Raw genomic sequence first — 9,204 nt, 5'->3', positions numbered from 1 at the left:
GATTTGGTTCATATGATGAACCAAGAGGATTAGATTCATTTGATGAATCATATTGGATTAAGAGTAATCCAAATTGGGCTAATTGAGTTGGACTCAAGTTGATTCATGTATTCAATGAGTCTAATTTAGATTATGACTCATTAAATCAACTTAATTTAATGAATTAGATTCATTATATTAAGTTGGCTTGAATCATATGGTTGGATTAGATCAACCATGAGAGAGATTTGATCAAGTTTGACTTGATTTGAGAGGAAGAGGAAAAGTCATGTTTGATTTAACTTTTTGCCACATCACTAGTGAGTTGGCAAGATGTGGACCAATAGGATTGCTCCACATCATCAATGTGTGCCACCTCATGGAGGTTACAAGCCTCCATAGCATTTAATGTGGCCGGCCCACATTAAATGAGGAGGTTACACTTGTTGCCATGTCATTTAGTGAGGTGGCAAGATGTGGACCAATAGTGTTGATCCACATCATCCTAGAGTGCCACCTCATGGGGGTTACAACTCTTAATGGTCTCCACATTAATTGGAATTAATGTGGGGGTTACACCTCCTAGAGTGGCCGGCCACTTGATGGCTAAGGTGTGTTTTGAATTTTTTTTGATTGATTCATTCACTCTTCTTCTCTCTTGGGTGTTCTCTCTTCTCCCTCTCCCATTCCTTGGCCGAACACTCCATTGGTGCTAGCACACCTTGTGTTTTGGTCATCTCCTTCTACTTGTGTCCGTGTGGATACATATAGAGGTTGTCTACTTTGACAACTAGAGATCCGGCGACATCTTGGACAAGCGGGAACGCGAAGGGCTTCGCTACAAGGGTAATGATCTTAACTTTAGTGTAGATCTAAAGTTTTTACAAACTCGTACAAGAAAAAGGTTTTTCGAAAAATTTTGTTTACGAATCTTTGCACGAGATCCATGACTTTGGGTGACTCGGGGTTTCCGCGACGCGAAAAGCGGTTTTCGCGGCCCGAAGAACCCAACACCCCTGAGTCAGAGCTAGAATCATCAATTGATTTAGAAGAAGTTACGTCCACTTGTTTAGTACTTTCAGGTACCTCTCAACAATGTAAGATTAGTATTTCTAGTGATCTTTTAGAAAATTTTATAGAAGGTATAATCAATTTTGTAGGATGTGATTCATTTTTTCATTCATTCTTTATCATATTTAATATGGTCCTAGTTCTTTCTCATATTACATGCTTATGGGAGGTATGCTTTTCTTTTGCATGTATAGATTTCTCTTGGGTTGAAATTTGAAAGCTCATTTTGAACCGTCTTTAACCATCTGAAAGAACTTCTAATGAGACCAAGATGGAGAGAGCAATACTCCACTTTATATCTCCTATAATAAAAGCTCTCTCCATAATAAGAGCCCTTGGTAAGAGGGTGTTAAAATATCTTACCCCTCTAAGATCGAGATTTAGATGTATCATATGAGGTGGTCGAGCTAATGACCTTAAACAAGCGCTTCTTGGAGGTAACCCAAGTTCAATCTTATTTTCATTTTTGCTTTATTCATAATAACTCATATCCTCTACTTAATTTTTCGTGTCTATAGGATTCAAAAATTAGGAGGAGCATGGCTACCCGATGGAGAAGTTAATGACTTGGGTGTTTGCACGCATCATTTGGTAACTTCTCTTATTTCATACATCCTCTATATTCTATTTTTAGTTTTCATTGAGGACAATGAAAAGTTTAAGTGGGGCGATGTTGGGATGTATACTAAAAGTCTAACTTTTGGTATAAATCATTTATTTGAGAATCACATTGGTCATGTCTGCATTTAGTTAAATGCAGTTATCCATTTAATTTATATTGTAGATAACATGATGTTTGGTGTGACACAGAAGATCATGTTATCAGTTCCTTATAAATTATAAATAGTAGCTCACAACCAAGATGGAATGGGACAAACCATTAGAGTAGTTGTAGTGTAATTTGGTATTAGTTTATCTTAACTATAAAATTACATTAGTACACTATGTGTGTATTGAGCAGGACCATTTGGGGTTGTTTCTTTTTATACTGACTACATAAAAGAACAAAACCTCTGTTATTATGGATGTACGTGGTGAGATTTAGTTCGTTAAATCAAGAGGCCCGATAAGTTGAGAAATAATATTATTTATATGGTGTGTTATTGATTATAAAAGGAAACTGTGTCCTAGTAAATCTAGGTTGATGATGCCCCTTGAGGAGCTTATAAGGATTGTCATGTAAACCCTGCAGGTGGACTTAGTCCGACATGATAATGAAGTTGAGTGGTACTACTCTTGGAGATAGATATTAATTAAGTGAGTTGTCAGTAACTCATTTAATTAGTGGGCATTCGATATAGGAAATTATTTAGGAGCGTGTGATCTTCTCCATCTGAAGGTGCACAATTATATTTAATGGACTAAGTATCAAGTAATGGTATACACTTAGTCGCATTTAATAGTATCCTCCCTATCGGAGTCACTGCTATTATTTGTGTGACCGAAGAAAAACTAACTATTAATTTTATTTATCATAAAGTTAGGTTGACAAGATAATAAAATTAATGGGTAAAATATTCTCTTACAAATGTTTGAGTTTGTATACGTCCACACTAACGTGACAAACAAAATTCGCGGTGTTTTGAAGTGTTGGTGAATTTAAATGATATTGAGGAATCAATATTATTTTAAGATCTTAACCAAATATTTTATGATTCTTAGGATTTCAAATGTTTATCAATCCCCTAGCTGTTATATTAGAGAATACACTTACAAGTCCCAATTATATTGATTGGAAACAAAAAGTAGACTGTCCTCGCAAAATTGAGAACAATAAATGTGTATCCTATTCATTAGTTGTTGAAATATGTTTAGTGGTGTTATCTACTGGTACCTGGTGTAGATACAGGAGCCACTTATCATGTCTGTAATTCATTGCAGGGGTTCCAGAAAACTCGACGACTACATGAAGGGGAAATCACTGTCTACATGGGTAATGCTACGAAAGTGATGGCTGTTACAGTGGGAGATATTTATTTATCTTTTGATAAGAATAAAACATTGATTTTGAGAAATTATCTTTACGTACCAAGTTTTAGAAATAATTTGATTTTAGTTTCTAAACTATTTAAGGATGGATATTCTGTCTCTTTTGATGACACAGTTGTTATCAAGAAAAAAAGGGAAGTTATCTGTTCTGGTACGTTGGTTGGTAATTTATACTCTAAATCCAATAACTTTCACGATGCAACAAATGAAAATTAATAACACATCTTCTAATTCAAATAAGAGAAAGCAACCTTCGGAAATGAACCAAGCATATCTTTGGCATATAAGGTTAGGTCATATTTACTTAAGTAGGATTCAAAAGTTAATAGCCGATGGACTTTTAGGTTCATTGGTGGCGGAAAACTTTCCAACCTGCGAGTCTTGCTTGGAAGGAAAAATGACCAAGAGACCTTTTAAAGCTAAGGGGTATAGAGCCAAAGATGTGTTGGAATTGGTTCATTCTGATTTGTGTGGACCTATGACTATCTGGTAAGAGGTGGTTTCAAATATTTCATCTCTTTTATAGACAACTATTCGAGATACAGGTACATTTACTTGATGCACCATAAGTCTGAGTGCTTTAATAAGTTCAAATAGTACAAGACTGATATGGAGAAACGTCATGGTAAAAGTATCAAGACACTACGGTCTGATCGTAGTGGCGAGTACCTCTCAAGAGAGTTTAGGAATTACTTATCAGAGTTTGAGATTCAATCTCAACTGTCTGCACCTGGTACACCCCAACAGAATGGTGTGGCAGAACGAAGAAATATTGTTCTTATGGAAATGGTTAGATTAATGATGAGTTATTCAGAATTACCAAATTCATTTTGGGGATATGCTCTGGAAACAACAATATATATTCTGAATATGGTACCTTCTAAGTTAGTACCCTATACTCCCATAGAATTATGGAATGAGCGTAAGCCTAGTCTGAAGTATATTTGGATTTGGGGTAGTCCAACACATGTGCTGAAGGGAGACACTGATAAGTTGGAATCACAAACAGAAGTTCGCTTGTTTGTGGGTTATCCTAAAGGAACGAAAGATGGTTTATTTTATAGTCTTAAAGATCAGAAGGTCATTGTTAGCACTAATGCCCGATTTTAGAAGAGGACTATGTAATGAACCACAACCCCATGAGTAAAATTATTCTTGAAGAAATAAGAGAAGACACACCTATTTTAATATCAACAGTACAAGATGAGATACCACAAGAAACTGCAACAAATGATGCACAATTACAAACAGTGCCACGTCGTAGTGGGAGGGTTGTTTGACAACCTGATAGATTCATGTTTTTGGGAGAGTCTTCAGACTTGATCCCTGGTGAAAATGAACTGATCCCTGCACATATGATGAAACACTCCAAGATAAAGATGCAGCATCTTGGCAAAAAATAATGAACTCTGAAATAGAATCTATGTATTCTAATTAAGTCTGGGAGCTTGTAGAACCACCAAATGGTGTAAAAGTCATTAGGTGTAAATGAGTCTACAAAAGAAAAAGAGGGACAGACGGGAAGGTGGAAACTTTCAAAGCAAGACTTGTTGCAAAAGGGTATACTCAGAAAGAGGGAATCGATTATGAGGAAACTTTTTCGCCGGTAGCCATACTTAAGTCTATCCAGATTCTTTTATCTATTGCTGCTCATATAGATTATAAGATTTGGTAAATGAATGTCAAAACAATTTTTCTTATTGGAAGTCTTGAAGAAAACATCCATATGAAGCAACCAGAGGGATTCATTGCGAAGGGCAGAGAGCATCTTGTATGTAAGCTCAATCGATCTATGGACTAAAGCAAGCTTCGAGATCTTGGAACATCCAGTTTAATGAAGTTATCCAGCCTTATGGATTCATTTAGTGTCCGGATGAGTCTTGTGTATATAAGAAGCGTGATGGAAACGTGGTGTATTTCTTGTACTATACGTAGATGATATTTTACTCATTGGCAACAATGTCAAAATATTGCCAGAAGTAAGGGTATGGTTGTTCAAGTGTTTTGATATGAAGGACTTGGGAGAATGTGGACATATTCTTGGGATCAAAATAATAAGGGATCGCAAGAAAAGGATATTGTCCTTATCTCAAGCTTCATACATCAATGCTATCCTAGCTTGTTTAGCATGCAAAACTCCAAGAAAGGTTTCTTACCTTTTCGGCATGAAGTACCTTTATCTAAAGAGATATCTCCTAAGACATTAAAGGAGATAGAGGATATGAAGGCAGTTCCTTATGCTTCGACTATAGGAAGCCTAATGTATGTGATGCTATGTACGGACCGGATATCTGTTTTGTCATGGGCATAGTTAGCAGATATCAAAGTAACCCAAGACAAGGACATTGGACTGTCGTAAAGCATATATTGAAGTACCTGAGAAGGACTAAAGATTATATGCTGGGCAGATGATTTGCTCCCTGTGGGTTACATGGATTCTGACTTCCAATCAGATAGGGACAATAGTAAGTCTACCTTGGGGTATGTGTTTACTTTGGGAGGTGGAGCCATAACATGAAGGAGTGTTAAGCAGAAATGTGTTTCAGACTCCACCATGGAAGCTAAGTATGTGGCAGCCTCTGAGGCAGCTAAAGAAGCTGTATGGCTCAGAAACTTCTTGATGGACTTAGATATGATTCCTGGTTTGCCCAAAATTATCATAATTTATCGTGATAATAATGGTGCAGTAGCAAACTCGAAGGAACCACGAGCCCATAAGGCAAGTAAACACATTGAGTGCAAGTACCACCCGATACAAGACATCGTAAAACAAAGAGAAGTTGTTGTCGCCAAGATTGCATCAGAAGATATCCTGGTAGATCCTTTCACTAAAGCCCTTCCGACGAAAGCTTTTGATGGACATGTTGAGGGGATGGGAATCAGATGTATGACAGCATATATGGCAGCATAATCTTTTAGTATAAGTGGGAGATTGTTGGGATGTATACTAAAAGCCTAGCTTTTGGTATAAATCATTTATTTGAGAATCACATTGGTCATGTCTGCATTTAGTTAAATGCAGTTATCTATTTAATTTATATTGTTGATAACATGGTGTTTGGTGTGACACAGAAGATCATGTTATCAGTTTCTTATAAATTATAAATAGTAGCTCACAACCAAGATGGAATGGGGCAAACCATTGGAGTAGTTGTAGTGTAATTTGGTATTAGTTTATCTTAACTATAAAATTACACTAGTACACTATGTGTGTATTGAGCAGGACCATTTGGAGTTGTTTCTTTTTATACTGACTACATAAAAGAACAAAACCTCTGTTATTATGGATGTGCGTACTATTAATCCCGATATAATAACAAGCACATATACTTAGTATGTATTTCTTTAATTTATCAATGAGTGAGATTTAGTTCATTAAATCAAGAGGTCTGATAAGTTGGGAAATAATATTATTTATATAGTGCGTTGTTGATTATAAAAGGAAACTATGTCATAGTAAATTTAGGTTGATGATGTCCCCTTGAGGAGCTCATAAGGATTGTCAAGTAAACCCTGCAGGTAGACTTAGTCCGGTATGATAATGAAGTTGAGTGGCACTACTCTTGGAGATATATATTAATTAAGTGAGTTGTCCAAAACTCATTTAATTAGTGGTCATTCGATATCTTAAACACTGGGAGATTAATGCACTCATGATAAGAAGGAGCCCATAATGTAATTTGGGATTGATGCGGTAGTTCAATAATAACTCTTTAGTGGTATGAGTTATTATTGATGAACTTGAGTTGGGTGTTCGAGGCGAACACAGGAAGCTCAAGCTTATCGGGAGATCAAAACCAATTTCTCCTCTCGGTCCATGTTATAGCATCTATTAAGCATTGTATCCACAAAGTCCACTTCTTACCCAAGTAATGGGTCGGACGCATCCTTGCTTGGAGCAAGGGGGGTCGGCCAAGCCTTAATTTGGAGCCAAGAGGTGGCCGGCCAAAGCTTGGTGCCCAAGCTAAGGGCCGGCCACATGAAAAATAAAAGGGATTTTAATTTTTGTTAAAATCTTTCCTTAAGTAGTCATTCATGAAGGGATTTAAAAGAGAAATTTTAATTTCCTTTTATAGACATCCTCATGGTTTTAAAAAAGAGTTTTAAAATTTTAAAATCTTTCCTTTTATAGCTATCTACAAAAGATTAAATAAAGATTTTAATTTTGTTAAAATCTTTCCTTATTTGTAGTTATATATAATGTTTAAAAGAGAGATTTTAATTTCTGATAAAACTTTTCTTTTTTGTAACCATGATTTAAAAAGAGAAGTTTTAATTAATCTTTTCTTTTTGTAGTTGTCTACATGTTTTAAAAGAGAGAGATTAATTTTAAAACTTTCCTTTATTGCCATGTACAATAGGAAATTTAGAAAAGAGAGATTTTAATTGTTGTTAAAATTTCCTTTTTAATGGGAGGGCACAAATAAGAAAGTTTTAATTATGTTTAAAACTTTCCTTTTTTGCCATGAGCAAGGATTATAAAAGAAGAGGAGGTGATGCCTTATGGTGTAACACATAATTCTATTCCCTCCTCTCTTTTCCTTGAGTGGCCGACCACTCTTATTTTCTCTTCTCCCTTTGGTTTCTCTCCTAGAGGTTGGCGACAATTGTCTTCCTTCTTCAAGCTAGGGGCGATGGTACAAGAGAGGAAGCTTTCCACCCTAGAGCCGGCGGCAAGAGAAGAGGCTTTCTTCCTTAGGGTCGGCGGCAAGAGAGGAAGCTTATCTTGTTGTGGCCGGTGGCTTGGAGATAAGGAAGAAGAAGAGAAGGATATTTCCTATTTTGACATCCCTTGGTGGCTCGAGTTTCTTGGAGGCAAAGAAGTGGTTCGGGTGGAGTTATCTTGGAAGATCGTCGACCACACGACGTCCAAGAGAAGGAGAGGAATACAATAGAAGATCAAGAGGTCTTTAGCTACAAAGAAAGGTATAATTAATTAATGGTTTCCGCTTTGAATTAATTAGTTACTTTTCTTTGTATAGATTCTGAAATACCAACACAAGAGGCTATCAGTTTTAGCTTATCATTTTGTTATTGATTTTATTTTTTGATTTCATGTTTCGATATTATGCTTCTATTGAGGTCTCTGTAGTTAAACCTAGTTTACTGTAAGAAGTTAAATATCCAATTTCTTTGAAAGACTTTGTCTAGGAAGTGGTGGATGATCCTATACCCAAGAAGGCCTAGTGTCTCACCATGTTTAACCTGGAAGCCGATATTTGAAATAGATATTTAATTAACTTCTGTAATATGATTTAACTTATGAAGAACACATCGATTAAACTTGGAGTAAAAATGTTAAGTATCGTTTCCAATCCAAGTTTAACTTCTGAAGGGCAATTTGGATTAATAATGTTAAGCATCGTTTGCAATCCAAATTTAACTTCAGTAGAGCACATGGGTAACTAGGATAGTTCTATGCTTGTACAAATTTGTGTACAGGGGAACTAGAACAGAATCCAGGTGTAGCAACCAACATGGGGGGGATGCATACTTAGATGCATTTTTCTTTCTTAGTTTAGTTGTACTTTGTTTTCTTAGATTAGTTTTTTCTCAGGTTTTGAGGCATTTTGAGTTACACTATCTATACTATTACTACTGACTTGTCCAAGAGTAAACTTCTATCACGATCATTATCTAGAGGTCATGAGTTACACTTTTTAGTGCTAGGATATTTAGTGATTTATTTTTTCTATCTCTAGTGAAACAAAATGAGCATAACATTTGTTTGATAATAAAATTTTTCGTACGTCTATCATTTAGATTCATGTTGTTAGGTTATTAGTGCTAATATGTTTAGTGATATACTTTTCTCTATCTTCAATAGCAGGGTATTTCATTTAAAGGATTTGATTCTAGTTTAGCTTAAGGATCTCTTTACAGTTTACTTAATTTTGATAGTTGAAGGTTTTAAAAATAGTCATGATTCATTAGACTTGCTGAGTACTTGAATTACCATGGTGATTTCTTAACTACATCTTGGTCACTAGATTGATGCTTGAAACATTAAAGTTCATTTGAAAAAATGGAAACCCCACCAATTGTATCGTTACAAATGTGCAATTGAAAAAAAGGAGTATATGAAATAAGGGATTGAAAAAAAATTGTTACCATGAGTGGAAACTAGTTATTTGCCTCTTTGAGATTGAGTTAGGTTACTGAGGA

This window comes from Zingiber officinale, chromosome 5B, assembly GCF_018446385.1.
Source record: "Zingiber officinale cultivar Zhangliang chromosome 5B, Zo_v1.1, whole genome shotgun sequence".
Taxonomy (NCBI): Eukaryota; Viridiplantae; Streptophyta; class Magnoliopsida; order Zingiberales; family Zingiberaceae; genus Zingiber; species Zingiber officinale.
Note: the sequence above shows the minus strand (reverse complement) of the source record.